Here is a 15,423-nt window from a genome sequence, read left to right as displayed (position 1 = left end):
ACTGATTTGCGGGGCTGATCGGGTGGGTTCAGTAGGTGAGGAGTTTTATTTCATTTTCTGGATCACTGGGCTACTCACCCTACGTTCCGCTCCCTATACACGCGCGGCACGGTAGTTGATGACGGGTTTAACGATATGGTGACACGCGAGCTAATAAATTCGTTATCCTGCCGAGGCAGGTGAATAGAATATGGGTATAGAAAACGCGAATAAATGGCCCTGCCTTCTTACTGCGAATGGAGCAGCATTTTTTTGCACATTTCCTACTTTTCAATTGCCGCTTAAAACATTTCCCAACAAACAACGAACCCGCGGGCGTGAGTTAAGTGTTAAGTAGAGGCGTGCGTGCGTGTCACGACGGTTTAGTGAGACCAGCAATAAAGTAGCCTTTTTTACTCACCTCTTCCTTCACGCAAAAATCCACGTCAATACACCACACGAATGAGGATACATTGCTGATTAACGAGGAAATAAATGACCACTAAACACACAGGTTGTGGCATTACAACCTCTACTCCTGCCACGCGTTTCGCTTCGAGCAAAGATAATGAACATCCCTCCCTTCTTGACCGATACCAGCAATGGTACCGGGGGTCTGAGGTGTGACACGATAAGAAGATTGGTGGCATTAAATTATGACAGCAATTTCTGCACGCGTTATCTAAATCGGCACCATCAAGAACGAGGCGGTGCCAAAAATCCAACGAATTTATTACCATGCTGCAGCTGTGAATTATGAGGTGATAAAATATACAAATCAACAAAAAAGGCTGAACAATCAGTATGGTGTACACAGCGATAAGTCATTGGGAGCAAGAAAAAATAAGTTATAATAAAAAAGATCACATTGGAGATGCGGGGTATCGATCCCCGTACCTCTCACATGCTAAGCGAGCGCTCTACCATCTGAGCTACATCCCCTTGTAGTTAACTGGCCCGAACAAACAGTACTAAAATTAATCCTTTCACTAATCGACTAAAAACATTGTGGATATTCGATACGAATACATAAGTTTAGCTTACAATAAATTTAAAAGAATGTTTTCCAAGCTACATTAAATATTCAACATAACCTAGTAAGTTGATCCAGAAAACACCGAGCGTTCTCTTTAATATATCTTCGGTGTAAAACAATATCGGTTCATTACGCTACATCACGGTATTGATAGGGGATATAAAAAAACACTACCTTTATGTAAAAAGCCTTTCCGCGGCTGTGGCGTTAATTATGATTTATTCCGGGAACAGAAAAAAAGTACACCACAAAACACCTCGTTAGCTTTGACCGGCAATCTGTCGATGGCGGTTTATTCTGGTCCAATGGAGCATAGCGCAAATGAACCGTAGTAAAGAAAGGAAAAAACATTAACCATGAACCGACCGTTCATATAACATAGAAATTTGTGATAACCAAGCCTCTCCTTACAAAAGAACGAGAACTTATTGAAGGCATGACCGATATAGCACAAACAACAGAGGAAAAACTCTTCTTGGGTCGTTGGTCAATTGAATTTTCTTTTCAAGGTCAGTTCTACAAATCACACTGTTCAGTAGACCTTCACAATGTCGTGTAAGAGTATAAGGGTTCGTTGGTGACTGCGACAATTTTGCGTAGCTTTGCAGAATCCAAGGACCACCTCGAAGGGCTTGTACAGATAAGTAAAGCAGTTCTTCTCCATTAAACCCTTTATTACAATCGGAGCGTTTCACGATTAAATTAACACGCTCCGACGAATACGATCTGGTTGGTCGATGGCTGGTTATTTCCCGTTTTCGCATGCAGAAAAAAATAATTCCCTCTCGCACGCAAATATACTCTCTTGCACCGCTGGTCAACCCTAGGCCAGTGATCGCGAGCGGGACGTGAAAAAATTCGTTTGAAACACAATACCATTGCTGATGCATTCCGAAACGGGAATCAAATGAGTACGCAAGCAGATCTTATTTCAATTTGATCACGATTCATTCAAAGGATTTCAACATCCATATGAAAAAGAAAGAGAAAATATTATTCAGCCACTCCAATGGTAGCATTTCACAAACTCTTAGAAACACTTGAAGAAAAACATTCGCACTTGCCAACTGCACTAGAAGTTAATTTATCTTATCTTAAGCACGTACTGGCCACGCTCAAGTGCGGTGGTTATGATAGAAAATGAACGGTAGAGGTAAACGTCTAAAATTAACCGACAGCATACCAGTGCATCATGACTTGGTAAGCGATCGTGAGGATCGACCGGCCTGCTATGATCGCGGGTGTCCACCTTTACCAAGCCCGGCTAGCTCAGTCGGTAGAGCATGAGACTCTTAATCTCAGGGTCGTGGGTTCGAGCCCCACGTTGGGCGCTGAAAATTATATTTTAGTCTTTTTATACTTTATATTTTATGGTTATTATTGATAGCATACCAAAATAACTATAAAATTCGTAGCAACAGCTTCTTTAAGCATAATTTTTCGTTACGCCAATATTACGCTTTTATAACACAGGTAACGTTGCAATTATTGAGATGAAGCTGGAACTGTGTGATTGTTCAATTGACACGTTATGGCTACGCAGCATAGTGATCGTTTGCATATTTTCTACAACCTAGGTTCGGTGACATCTATGCGGACCACACTTCATCAAAACAGGCGATAGGCAGTGGTTCGAGTGATGAATAAATACGATGTCGCTCGTGTGCGAACATCAAATCAAGCGGAAGCACACAACGACAAACCAATAACAAACTAGTAACGTTCGCGCAACAAAATTCAACCAACTCCCATCTATTACGGTCCACATTAGCGAGCATTCATGTGCATATTTTATTTATGTTACGTTGACCGCTAGCAAAAACTGAGGAACTGGTGATAGCAGAACCTGCAATATCGAACGCCATGTTAGAACCCATCAATTCCATCGACAGTGCAACACGGAACACAGTGGAGGGTAAGCTGACAACAACGACCCGAGACAAACTTGTCAGTGGCCTGGTCCATCCAATCAGCAAACCCCCACCGTCTGGTGCAGTGGGGTTTGCACCACCAACCGAGCAGAAAGTTCACGCCTGTCTGATTTAGGTCAATTAGTTTAGTTTCTAGCTTATTTATTTTACGCCGCACTATTTTGCACATATCGCCTGCTACAACTGACTGCACGGTCCCCATGCATTCATATTTTATTCTTTCTTTCACTCTTTTCCTGCTGACCCTTGGCCGGAACTAATGTGCAAAAACATACATACATAAAAACGAACAACCAGCGAAAGGAAGAGAGAGAGAGAAAGTGCCCCCTATGACACGACAAGGATGGAGATAGGGATAATTTTTCGTTTGAAAGTGGTTCCCGATTCAAATGCATCAGCCCATCATTGCCGATTTTTTGTGTGGTATGTTTCACTTTCGGTCCACTATCTATTTTATTTTTGCAACAAGCACTCTACCACTTTTCGAAGAGAGTTGAATTATTTATTTGGTTAAGCTTTCATACATTAATGTACCACATGCAATTTAACCCATAAATTGCTTGCATGTTAAATATTAAAATATACACGAGCAATACAAAATACACGAAAAGTTTTTCACTCTATTTCCGACGACAGTCATGTAGGGTATACCCATACCAGAACATAGAATAAAATTCTACCTCCAAATAAAATTAGAAATAAAATCTATAAATCTTATTATTAGGAAAATAATTTGTATGTTTTCAATGATGTTCAAACTTTTGAAAGCTATTTTCTATTTTTTTTATCAAAATAGCATTTGGCGCGGTCTCGATAGTTCAGGTTAGTATGTCATAACACGATTTCGTTATCTTACATAAACATTTGATAACATCAAACACGGTATTGGTAACAAAAATTGTATTTATAAGAAAACGAAACAGAACAAACGATAGCACTGCCTTGCGTTCAAACGTCCCAATTTTAAAAATTCCCCTTCTGTTTGATCTTCCGCACATCGAGACAAATCCCAACCAAGCACAACTCTTCCAAGCGCAAAGGAATTGCCTAGCAACACGTAGTGGCGTAACAAACATGGAAAACATTCGATATTAAATAGAAACCAGCATGTACGTAAATCTCCATGAAATGTACAACGAGGCACCGAAACGTACAAACGAGTTCTTTCGTGTTGCTTATGGAGAAAGTGTTGTAATGAATTAATTGCTACAGAAATGCTCAATGTTTTGCAATATGAAGAAAAATTAAAGCGCCACCAGCTTAGAAAAACCATTTCAAATATGCGCAGCAACATGTATTTGACCAGAAGAGCAATTAATTAAGCAAAAATTACGGCATTAGTAATGCATGCTTATAATTAAAATTTCTTCGGAACTGTTGTGACACTAAATGTTCCAACGAACTTCAGGCCGAAATACTATTCATCGTTCATTGACATCAACAGACCTTTGGAATTTGTGAGCCTTCGTGAAAAAAAGGAACAAGAATCTTGAAAGGATATTGGCCCCGTCGTCTAGCCTGCAACACATACAAACACCGGGTCTTTACCAGCAAACGCATTATACTGCCAAATTCGAACAGTTGCTGTATGCCTCGTTCCCAATCGATGACAAGGTAAAGTGCGCCAGTGCTTGTGCCAAAACCATGCTGGGAAACGCAGCGTCAGGTGAAGGGACATTTCATGTTTCAGCAGAACAAAGGATCATAAAATGTTATTACGATTTCACCATCCAAGCCCACTCCAATGCCCTTTGAAGCAACACATTTCTTCCTCTCTTTTTCGGCACCATTGTCTGTCCTTCTCGCCGTATTTTTTATCGAAACGATATTTTGTTAGGGCGTAGAAGCCCCATATCTGCGTTATATTTTCCGAATGTCGTTGCATCGAAACCATTAATGCTGTAGAATTGCATCGTGGTGTGTCTCATCGGTCGAATACAGTTCGGGTGTTGGCTGGAGAACAAGTGTTCCATTGGACACACAATTTCAATGAACATCCTTCCTCGCATAAATCATGTTTTAAATTATTCATACTTGTAAAGCAACTTTTCTAAAAACGAAAAAAATAAATACGTGAAACTTAAAGCCCCACAACATAGCCTGGTCTGATGGATCCTTAGGAATGTTCGGAAACTTTTGAGCGAGTATTGCTGACGCAACTGTTCTGCAAACAGGCCTTTGGGCTAAAATAAGACTGATTGGTTTTTGTGGCTCATTAAAAGTTTCCAATAAAAATATTCGAACAGCGCACGAACGTTCATCGCCCTCGCTGGTGGTGATGGTGATGATCTAGAGAATACAAACTGCGTTATGAAATGAAAACGGATCGATCTGATCCGGCACGAGTCAACGTACGCCATTACTCGGTTTTGGAGTTGTCAAAATAATTTTCAACCACTTCAAATAGGTTATGATCGTGCAGAGGTGGCTCGATCATTGACCTAAGATGTGTGTAATATTGTCAACCAAAGGCACACACATATACACGCACAACAGCATTACGGAAACATAAATTTTATTCGCAGCGAAGTATACTTTTGACAAATGCTCCGGCGATTACGTAAAACAACTGCACTAATTTCTTGCAGCTAACTTCCAAATGAATTCAATACACGAACCAAACAATGAAACGATCCTCAATTAGCATTCGAGATGAATCTAGCTTTTTTTTATCGTCCTAAGTTTATTACCTCGGAACAATTCCATCAGCGTTATCGTATTTCAGGCTGAAAAAAAAACCATTTCATGCTCGAAGCGGTTCAAAAAACCCGAAGCGCACCATACCAGTTAAACAAAAAAAAAGCGTTAAAATCAAACCATCGCCGCGAGCCAAAGTTAGGACCCAAACTCAAACTTCAGGCCGCTGAATTGTGCCGATGGACGCGAAATGCGACACGGGGGCTACCCCGGCGGTGTAGATAGAAATCCGGAAAGAGAGTGACATCCGTAGAATACAAACGAGATTCAAATGATGATTAATGGCGAATGCTTTGCGCGCTCAGATTATTCTCCAACGCGCGAGGGTTGCTACATTTCCATCGCTTGTCACTCGGAGGACCGGACTGACATTCAGCTCTTCGGTGGGCAGTACGCGTCCGTTGAGGCACGCGGCAGATAGTTGCGGATGGGAACGGAATGAAAGTGCGAGGGAGGGTGCGTGAGGAAGCAGCTAGAGCGCACCCAGATGGGGGATGGAGGATGGCGAGTGGGATTCAAAAACCGGAACATGAATCATTGCCCTCTCGCTGTTGGATGGCGGCGTCACTCGCTCGAAGAACCGTCCGGAATTATTCGCAGTTCAGTTGAAGTTTCATCGTCTCTCATCGTCACACACAACGCACGCAGCTGATCTGGTGGTGTGTTGGTAGCACCCTGGCTGTAATGCGATGGAACGTACAAGAACGTGACGGATACGCGAGAAACGCAATGTTTCGCGAATGTTACTGACCTCTAATCGCTATGGCTGTCAAATCGTCCGTCGATCGCGAACCAGCGCGAAATATCGTCAGCCCAAAGCGTTAGTCAGACTAACATCGTCCAACTTATAATTTTAACGGCAGCACAGAATCAACAGTGCCAAAAGAGCAAATCAGGGGAATTTCCAATAATTTTCTCTTTCGTTATTACTAATTCAACGAAACACATCCAACAGTAATTATATTAATAAAACATATCTACTCATTCCACATAACCAGCTGTACATAATGTTCAATTTAAACCACAAATGTCGGAAATCCAATATGGGTGCATAAAGCAACGAAAAATGTGCAACATTTGGCCCATCATTCGTGAATTATGAGATCTCTTAGCGAAACGTTGCTTTCAGATTGATTTTCCGAGCGCACATTTCCCAGCCAACAAACGGTGAGTCAACGCGCGTATCCAAAGACTCCGAAACGAGCCTTTATTGGATGCTGTTTTACGTCCATCCTAAAGAGCGCAGCGTCGTGCTGAAGGAAGCATCCCATCACACCGAAACAAGTCGCTAGGGCTAAGCCAACCGAGCGGTTACTGCGTAATGCATGCAACGCGGATGCCGTTTGCCGTTACACCCTGGAACGAACCATTCGCGGGAAAGCAAAAGCAGAAACGAACACAGAAAAAAAAAGTGCAGCGAGCATATGGGTGTGCAAGTATGCGAAAAATATTAGCATCGCCGCGAGCGAAACGCGCCCGTTCGTTTGTTGTTTGGTTTGATTCATTCGCGTCCCCATGCTGCGACAATTTACGGCTTCGAATGCCGTGGCTATCTTCGTTGCAGACAGACCCCTTCCGAAAGTACAACAGCCAACAGGAAGCACCGCTGATTGTTCATCTTTCCGTGTCGCAACACAGGATGGTTGTGAATCATCAACCAGCGTACCTCGCGCGTGTGTAATCGAACGTTATTGCTGCCCGTTATGGTGATAAGACAAAATAAAACGCTCTCAAATGGCCTTTAGCAGTTGGTAAAAACAAACAAACAATCTAGCGAACCTTTCCACGGTGGGGGCAAAAACTGGCGTTCTGTGAAGCGTTGCATGCGTTATGACTCAAAGCAGCACCACCGGGAAAATCGTCTCATGACCCACGGGTAGAACAAGTTCTTATTTTTAAACCCCATGATTTCTCTTTGCGACTTTAAAAGAGAACCACCCGCGAAGAACGGGGGTGTGTTTGAGGGCTTCGGAAAGAAAACGGACGCGCTTCATCATCAGCATCCACAGACGGCACAGAGGGCTTTGGTTGAACATGCTGGAATGCTACCATGCCGCGGGAAAGCAGCATCTGCACCGGCAGTCCTTTCGTCCCGCTGCACTTGTAACAGTAATCCGGCAAATATGCAACGCCCGCTGCGCCGAGTGCGGATTGCAAACTCGACGGGCGCATGGTTGGATGGAAAATGTGCATCTCGCATATTTTCCCAGCGCTGGTTTATTTCCTGCACGCGCGCTTTATGACGGCAGAGGTCACACCGTGCAGTCTAACAGGACAGGAAAATTAAATCGGAATGGAAACTCATTAGGCGAGTTGAGGGGAATATGGAACCCTTAAATCGATCCACCAAGAGTGTGTATTATGTACCAAGAGTGCGTAAATATAAATCGTCCTGTTTCGTCCAAATAACTCTTCTTTTAAACGTGATAATTTATGTGTTTCTCACTTCTGTTCCTATTTTCTGCACCTACGTCTGCACACGCTTGCATGTCGTAGTAATCGCTCCACTGTCTCCACATTTATGTAATGAGGAACATCTTATTATGTGCATCATACGATGTGTATCATGCCATAAGGAACACTGAAACGCCCCAGTAGCATTCAGACAATGGGCATTAAGGAAGCACAGCAACTCTTTTATGCATCGTACCAACATGAGCTGCATGTTCACAAGCCCTTGCCGTCGTCCGACATGACACTGCTGATGGATGTTTTTGTTGGAAAATATAATTTTAGCGCACTAACAAGCATTAATATGCCGCCAAGGAACCAGACTTTTCTTTTTTCCTCTAGTTTCCTTCCTTTTTTAAGATGAAGACATTTCACTCGCTTCATCGTTCGCGTCTTTCCTGACCTTTCATCCAGAGAAGACGCTCGACGACGGAAGCTGCCGCAAGCACAGCTGGAAAAGGTTGCAGTTGCCGCACATCGATATTCATTGCCGGTCCCAAAACACCCATTAGAGCGGTTCATTCACGAAAGGTTGCGCTTTATACGTCATGGCGGAAACTAAAAAGGTTCACCAGCATCCCACGCGGACCATCGGACCACTCGAAAGAAAATGCCGGTTTCGGTGGCTGACCGTTCATTCGGTGGCAAGACGCGAATAGCAGCCGTCCTTTAAAACCCCGTAAAGAAGGTGCTTTCTCCAGCTCTTTTTTTGTCACATTTTATGTCCCACCCATCGTCGACATGACAACAATTTGCTGCCGCGACCACGCAAGACGGCAGAGGCGCGTTTGAATTAATTTTCGAGCCATTCCGAAACGGAACGCTAACTGGTTTATATTTCAACCGCCCAGCAGGCCGGATAGGGAGGGCACAATTTCAGAACCGGAACGAAAACAGATTCAGCACCGTGTCACGTACGGGTGGGTTGGAAGCCGTAAGTAGCAAATTTTCACCCAAAAGCAGCCTCCCGCGGTTCGGCGTGACTGCAGAGAGAGAGCCTCCAAATTACGGGCATTACACCATCGCCAGACCACTCCTTGGGACGGTGGTTTTTCGTTCGAGCTAGCGTGTCCTTCAGCCAACTTGGAGGGTAATTCCAGCACCACTCGTCCCACTGACGCCTGCGAGCGGAACAATTGCAGTTGCGAAAATAGAAGCAAACCAGACGCGCGGATTGCCTCTCCTCGACGCAGCGGTCGCAGCAATGTTCGACTGAAGGCTGAAGCATGTTACGCAAACGCTCCGTCCAAACGAGTTCTATTGCAGCTGGGCTTAGGAAAGTAGTGAAAATTAACGAAGCAACATGGTCACCCAAGAGCCTCGGAGTTATTTCACTGTTGTTCATATTAGCAAGCTAATTGCTATGAAAAAAAAAACAACGCCTTTTCAGCACAATTGCAACAGATCGTAAAGCTTGAACGAAAGAAGTTATTAATATCAAATTTGTTCCCACATGACGCTGCTCGTTGGAGATACGTTGGAGATACGTTGGAGATACGTTGAAGATATAGCGAAAAAAACCCATGCACAATCCACAAACCTCATCATTTTTGTCAAATTGTCTACTTATGAAACCATCGCAACCAGAAGGCCTCTTTCTGACGTGGAAAGAAAAAAGGAATCTATTCAACATGTGCTGAAAATTTTCCACTCCAGCGTGCTTGAAAAGGTAATAAAAATTGCTCCTTAATCTGGAAGAAAAACATTCTGCCCAGACAGATTAAAGTCCATGATAAAAAAAAACCCAAAAGCTAGCAATATGTACGCAGACCTCTTACTGCGTCTGTGTTGAACTTTTACGAGTAGGATTTCGTGGACTAATTAATTTGATTCAAATAACTGCGGTGTGTTGACTGAAAAAATAAGCATAGCACATGGTATCTCCAACACGCATCTGCCCCTGCTGTTAGCAAATTGAATTGAAATTCCCTTTAACAGTGTGTGATAAGAGCATGATTTTTTCACCCATGAAACATGCCTCTCACCCACCTGCATCGACACACAGGTCTAAAACTCAAGCAACACAACAGCGGGGCGTCGAATGAAAAGACATTAATAATCTGAACGGAACACGAAAACACAAACATGGGCTCTCTCGTCGGAATGGATAGAAGCATTACACGGAATTTGGGACTCGTGGGGTCGAGAATTTAAGAAGATGAGCAAAGACACACAGAGGATTCGCCAACCCTAGGGAAATCGAAACGTAATCCAATGTCTAAGCCCCTAGCGGACGACACAGTGCAAACACCAGTCGCAGTAATTTTCTTTTAACGCAAAATTTCGTGATCATATTCCGTGGATGTGACAGAACAACGGAGATTAATTTACTAATTGAGTAAACATAATGAACATAATTCTAAGGTCCCTTGAGGACCCGAAATTGATTCCAGGAACAAGGATTTTATCTAATCGCATGAAACATCCAATTTGAACCGTATTGATTAAATCAGTATCAATAAATAATAAATCTATCGAGAACAATAAAAAGCAAAGATTCTCAAAACTTCATAAAAAGTACATTACATTTGCTGGCATTCCTAGCGCTAACAAAAACAAATTAGAGAATGAACAGCTGTAAAACAAAATCAAGCATTTGTTATAGCTTATCTATCAATCTTCTCTAACATGATACAGTATCGTCGATCACGAAGGGTGTAAAAATAGACTTCCTTTCTATCTGCGTCAATTAACATACAATAATTACCCAAGACAATACCAATCAGCACGTTGGAATGATGAGGTCACGATGCAAAGATACTTTTTGCAAGTAAAACTGAACGAAACAAAAAAAAACTTGAGCATCACCTTCCACTAGACACGAGAACTCGCCATCCCCGGTAACGATCCAAGGCGGCTAGGCGTCCCAGCAAGCGATCTTGACATACACTTCGAATGGGGTCGTTCGATGGTCACGTTCGGGTATATCGCGCTAGAAAAGTTTCGTAACTTTTAATTGCTCTTGTGACGGTGACTAGACAACAACCACACGACGAGACTTCCGCCGTATTCACGAGGGTGTTTAATGTAAAATCGTGATCGGTTGACGGTGCTAACACTCCAGAGACACACTCGGACCCTGTAGATAGGTTTAATTTTAACTTCACGAAACAAAGCAAGCAAACAAAATTGAATTCACTAGCAAACAGGCGTGTAAAAAAAATGAAGTCCTTCCGTCATGTTTAAACCGACAAACGAAGCCCGATTGACCGGAGCAAATGGTAATTTTAAAAGAATCCCCATCATCAAAAGCTTTTCAAAATAATACTCTAAATTTGTTCGAGTGGAAACTTTTGCTCATCCACTAGGCGACAAATTGGGCGCGCTTCTGTAGCCATTTACGACCGAAACGAGCGAGCGCCAAATCATTGACCGTTGTTACTTATCTCAGCTGTATACAAAATAAAAAGGGAAAGCATATTTGCGAGATCCATTTCCTTTTCATTCGGTAATTTCCGCTAATGAATTACTGCCTCGGCTTTTTGAATGCTACGCTTTTAATTAAAATCATCATTTGTTTCCAACTGGAAGGTTTTCCTCAAACAAAACGAGAAAAAACAAAACGCTCATACCTCCATAAGCTCCGGAACAGAGCTTCGGCCTTCGGCACAGGGAAAGAGGAATCTAAAATCATTTCCCGGACGGATACCGACAGACCACCCATCCCCGCGCTTTGCCATAATCCGTTCTGATGGTAATTTTGCATGATTTGAATTCAACATTTTTGCGGGAAGCGCTTAGCAAGCCGAGCTTCGAACATCCTTTAATTCTACGAACGTTTCACCTAATCTCGTACAGGAAAGCATAAAATAATAAGCAACTCCAACCAAGCTGATCGAATCTGAGTCGAGAGGATCTGAGCTAATATCAAACATCGAAGGAAGCCTGAAAAGCATAAGCTAAACAAAGCACAACCGGGTGTGTTGTACTTTCTAAAATCCGCTCCGACAAGCCCTTTTGTACCTTCGTCCTTTACCATATTTCTTCTCCTTTATAGAAATATTCAGTGCAATAAACGTGATATTCTGTCAAGATGTTATTCACATTAAACATCCCACACAAAGAAGCGCCTCGTTTTTCCGACGCAATCTTTTCCGTCGGTACGATTTACTCACCACTTTCGATGTCGTTGAGGAGCACCAGCATAAAAAGTAGCAGTAATCCACATTTCAGATGCATTTTTCCCACCGATCAGCCGGAACCGGGAGGCCGCCGCCGATCGTGCCGTGATCTAGCGCGCGAATGTGCCGTCGTCTTGGATCCGTCTTGAAAACGACGACAAACGACGAAAAGGTGGCTAAAATCACTACGGGTGTAGGTTGACGGAACCCCCACCAACTCCGGCCGGTTGACACGTTTTCCCGGGCCTTCCACGGAGGTGTTTTACTGCGATGAATATTTATTTTTTCTTGCTTTCTCAGCCACGATGGCAAACTCTTGCGGGGATCTTTGCTTCTCTAACGCGATCCTTTTTTCACTATTATTGCTTTTTTCCACAGGCTTCGTGCATAACGGACACTAATGTGTAACAATCACACCTCAAATGGCAGCTTTTTCAGCTCGTCACCTTCACATGAGCAAGAATTTTGCTAACTTCACTCGTAAAATTTTATTTGCATTCAACTTCTCACAACACGTCCACTTCCCTGCACTGGCCTGCCGTTGCGGCACTTCGTACACTTTCTCACCCAATACATGCAACACACTTCTGCGAATCATATGAAAAAAAATTAATAAACTGCACTTTTGAACAGGACAAAATAACACACAAACAAATCCTTAAAATTTAAAACCCTCAAGCTCAAACATAAATATCGATTAACCTTGGAAACTATTGAATATTTAAAAAGAAACACTTCTATTCCAGACTCGAAATAGAAAATGTCTCACATCAATCCAGCTTGGTAAAGATAAAATTAAAGAATTCCATAAGAAACTTGCAGCCACTACGATTGACGAACGAACACAGAATGATGTTCCAACAACACACGCAAGTCTAAGATGATTAGGTCGCTGAAATGAGAGGAAGAAAAGAATACCTGATTAGCACGATTGGCAAAATGGGAAAAAGAGCAAAAGAAAAACCATAAAATTACAATATGAGTCGTCAAATCTCAGCTCCAAATAACATCGCTAGATCTTGGTGGTGATACAGGTCATTGAATTACGACTAATATTTATACCCTAGCAAAGCGGCGGTATAGGAACATTGGAGCATTGGACGAACAATGAAGGAAGGACGATTGCTGTCCAGTAGCAGACAGAATCACCCTCAAATGATAGCATGTGCAACCCAGTCCTTAATGTATGCGATCTCTACAATCGGCGGTAACACGAGCAGCTCTGTATATTATTTCGCTCGCTCTCTGGTCTGCTCACTTTGTCCTTGCTGTTCGTGGTCCACCGCAGTCTATCCAACCTCAACCATCGCTGGTGTTTCTTACTGGTCTATCCTTGCGTGATGAAATTGTTGCTGGGACGTGCAGGAAAAAAAAAGAGCTCTTCTTTGTTTCCCTCGACCAGCAACGGAGGAAAATGTACGTTTTTCTTCATCCTTCCGTCGAAGCTGAGTCGTTGCTAGTTCGATTTGACCCGCGTACGAATGCCATAAACGCCGGGAATGACGCGAGCGTTGCAAGCAGTGCAACGATCAAATGATTTGGCTTGTGCTGATTTTTTGCTCATATTTTCATAAAACTTTCCATCGTATTTTTTGCATCAATTTTAGAACCTTTCAGAACAAATACTCGTACCTCCGAGCCACAAAAATACAACTTCAAACGCTAGTCATGTCGAAAAAAAATATGAACAGGACTTTCGAAACGCAAGCAACTCTTCGACCAGGCCTTTCCTTCCATCACATCTCGTTTCGAAACGAACATTAGATCCAAACGAGCGCAACCCGCGACAAAACAAAAGGTCAGCTGTTTTTTTTGTCTTGCTGCACACATACACACACACACACCGACACATGCACAAGTTGATTTTGGTTCGCATTCATAACTTTCTCGCTCTCGTTCTCTTTTCCAACGAGACACATCTTTGTCTCTCTTTCTGTCTGAAACAAATTCCATACTCTTTTGGAAAATCCATCCCACACAGATTCAAACCATGCATTTTTCCTCGTTGGTTCCACTCGCCAAGCACGCAGTCTCTGTCAAAAACAATTCCTGATCGGCGAGGTTATGAGAGAGAGATGAGGATTTTCCACGCAACGTGGAAAACCCCAATCCTAAGCAAACGAAAAGTGCGTTGTTGCTTTCCCATGCTCCACAAAATCCCTATGGGGGAGATTCCTCGCATTGGGATGGATACATATTCTTGGTATCGTGAAACAAAGAGCTTCTCTACAGAAGCGTTCGATTTTTGCTTTCCAACGACGTATGTTGATAATTTCGTAGAAACAGCCGGGGGATGCAATGGATCCAAATAAGGTAGAACAGCAACAAATTATTATGCTTATCAACCCCACGTCAAATAAAAAACAAATATCAAAATGGTTGACTTTGGGGAAACTTTCGATCATCAACATAGCAGCATATGCGAGATAAACAAGAAATGTTGTTTATTTCAAGGGATCCTAAACGCCACAGGCACACATACTCATGCATACACACACATTAATTTTCACTTTCAGCCTGTTCCCGTGATACACGGCCAGCCTTCACACATGGTACCAGCATCGAAACCAGCACCGAAGCGAAAAATGATAGGCCACATAAAAAGGATCACCCTTTTTTTCCTGCCGCGTACGAATACCCAATTTCACTCTTCCCTCCTCAATTAATGCATCGACACGATAAAGCACGCACGAACCAAAACATCATCCTTTTTTTCCCTCCCATACAGCCACACAGACGCGCGCACGCACGCAGACCACAAAGGACATAAGATACATCACAGCGAGACAACACAGAGCTTGGAATTTTGCTCGCGTACGAACCTTTTCTTCGTCGCCAGAGTAAGGGAACTGACGATATTTTCGGTCACAACAACACGAGACACCCCAGGGAAACAAACAATTTCTGCACTCACTTCACGCGGAAAATGGTCGCGCCATTGTGCGGCTGGTGGACTAGAAACTCTTTTTCGTTCTAAACTAGCACTTTAAAATCGATCGAACCCCGAAAAACTGTCCATCAACGGTGGAACAAAGTGAAAACCTGCTGCTGCTGCTGCTTTCGTTGACAGTTTTGGCTTTCCCGTGCCCGTTGTTGCTGTAGTCGAGTCTTTGTTATCCTGCACGAGGACACTCACGCGGAAAATGAACAGGTTGGCTCTTTTTTCCGCTCTCCCTCTCTGGATGGCTCGCCGGCGGGCGGCCGCGTG

At 43.1% G+C, this 15,423-nt stretch overlaps 2 non-coding genes across 2 annotated transcripts; one reads left to right on the top strand and one right to left on the bottom strand.

Annotated features, from left to right (window-relative positions):
• Positions 1–848: 848 nt before the first annotated feature.
• Positions 849–921, bottom strand: Trnaa-agc (transfer RNA alanine (anticodon AGC)). The gene has a single exon. It is a non-coding gene; the product is annotated as a tRNA-Ala (tRNA).
• Positions 922–2,273: 1,352 nt separating this feature from the next.
• Trnak-cuu (transfer RNA lysine (anticodon CUU)) lies at positions 2,274–2,346 on the top strand. The gene has a single exon. It is a non-coding gene; the product is annotated as a tRNA-Lys (tRNA).
• The last annotated feature ends 13,077 nt before the right edge of the window (positions 2,347–15,423 follow it).

This window comes from Anopheles nili, chromosome 3 (assembly GCF_943737925.1).
Source record: "Anopheles nili chromosome 3, idAnoNiliSN_F5_01, whole genome shotgun sequence".
In the NCBI taxonomy this organism is placed as follows: Eukaryota; Metazoa; Arthropoda; class Insecta; order Diptera; family Culicidae; genus Anopheles; species Anopheles nili.
This window is presented reverse-complemented; position numbering and strand designations above follow the sequence as displayed.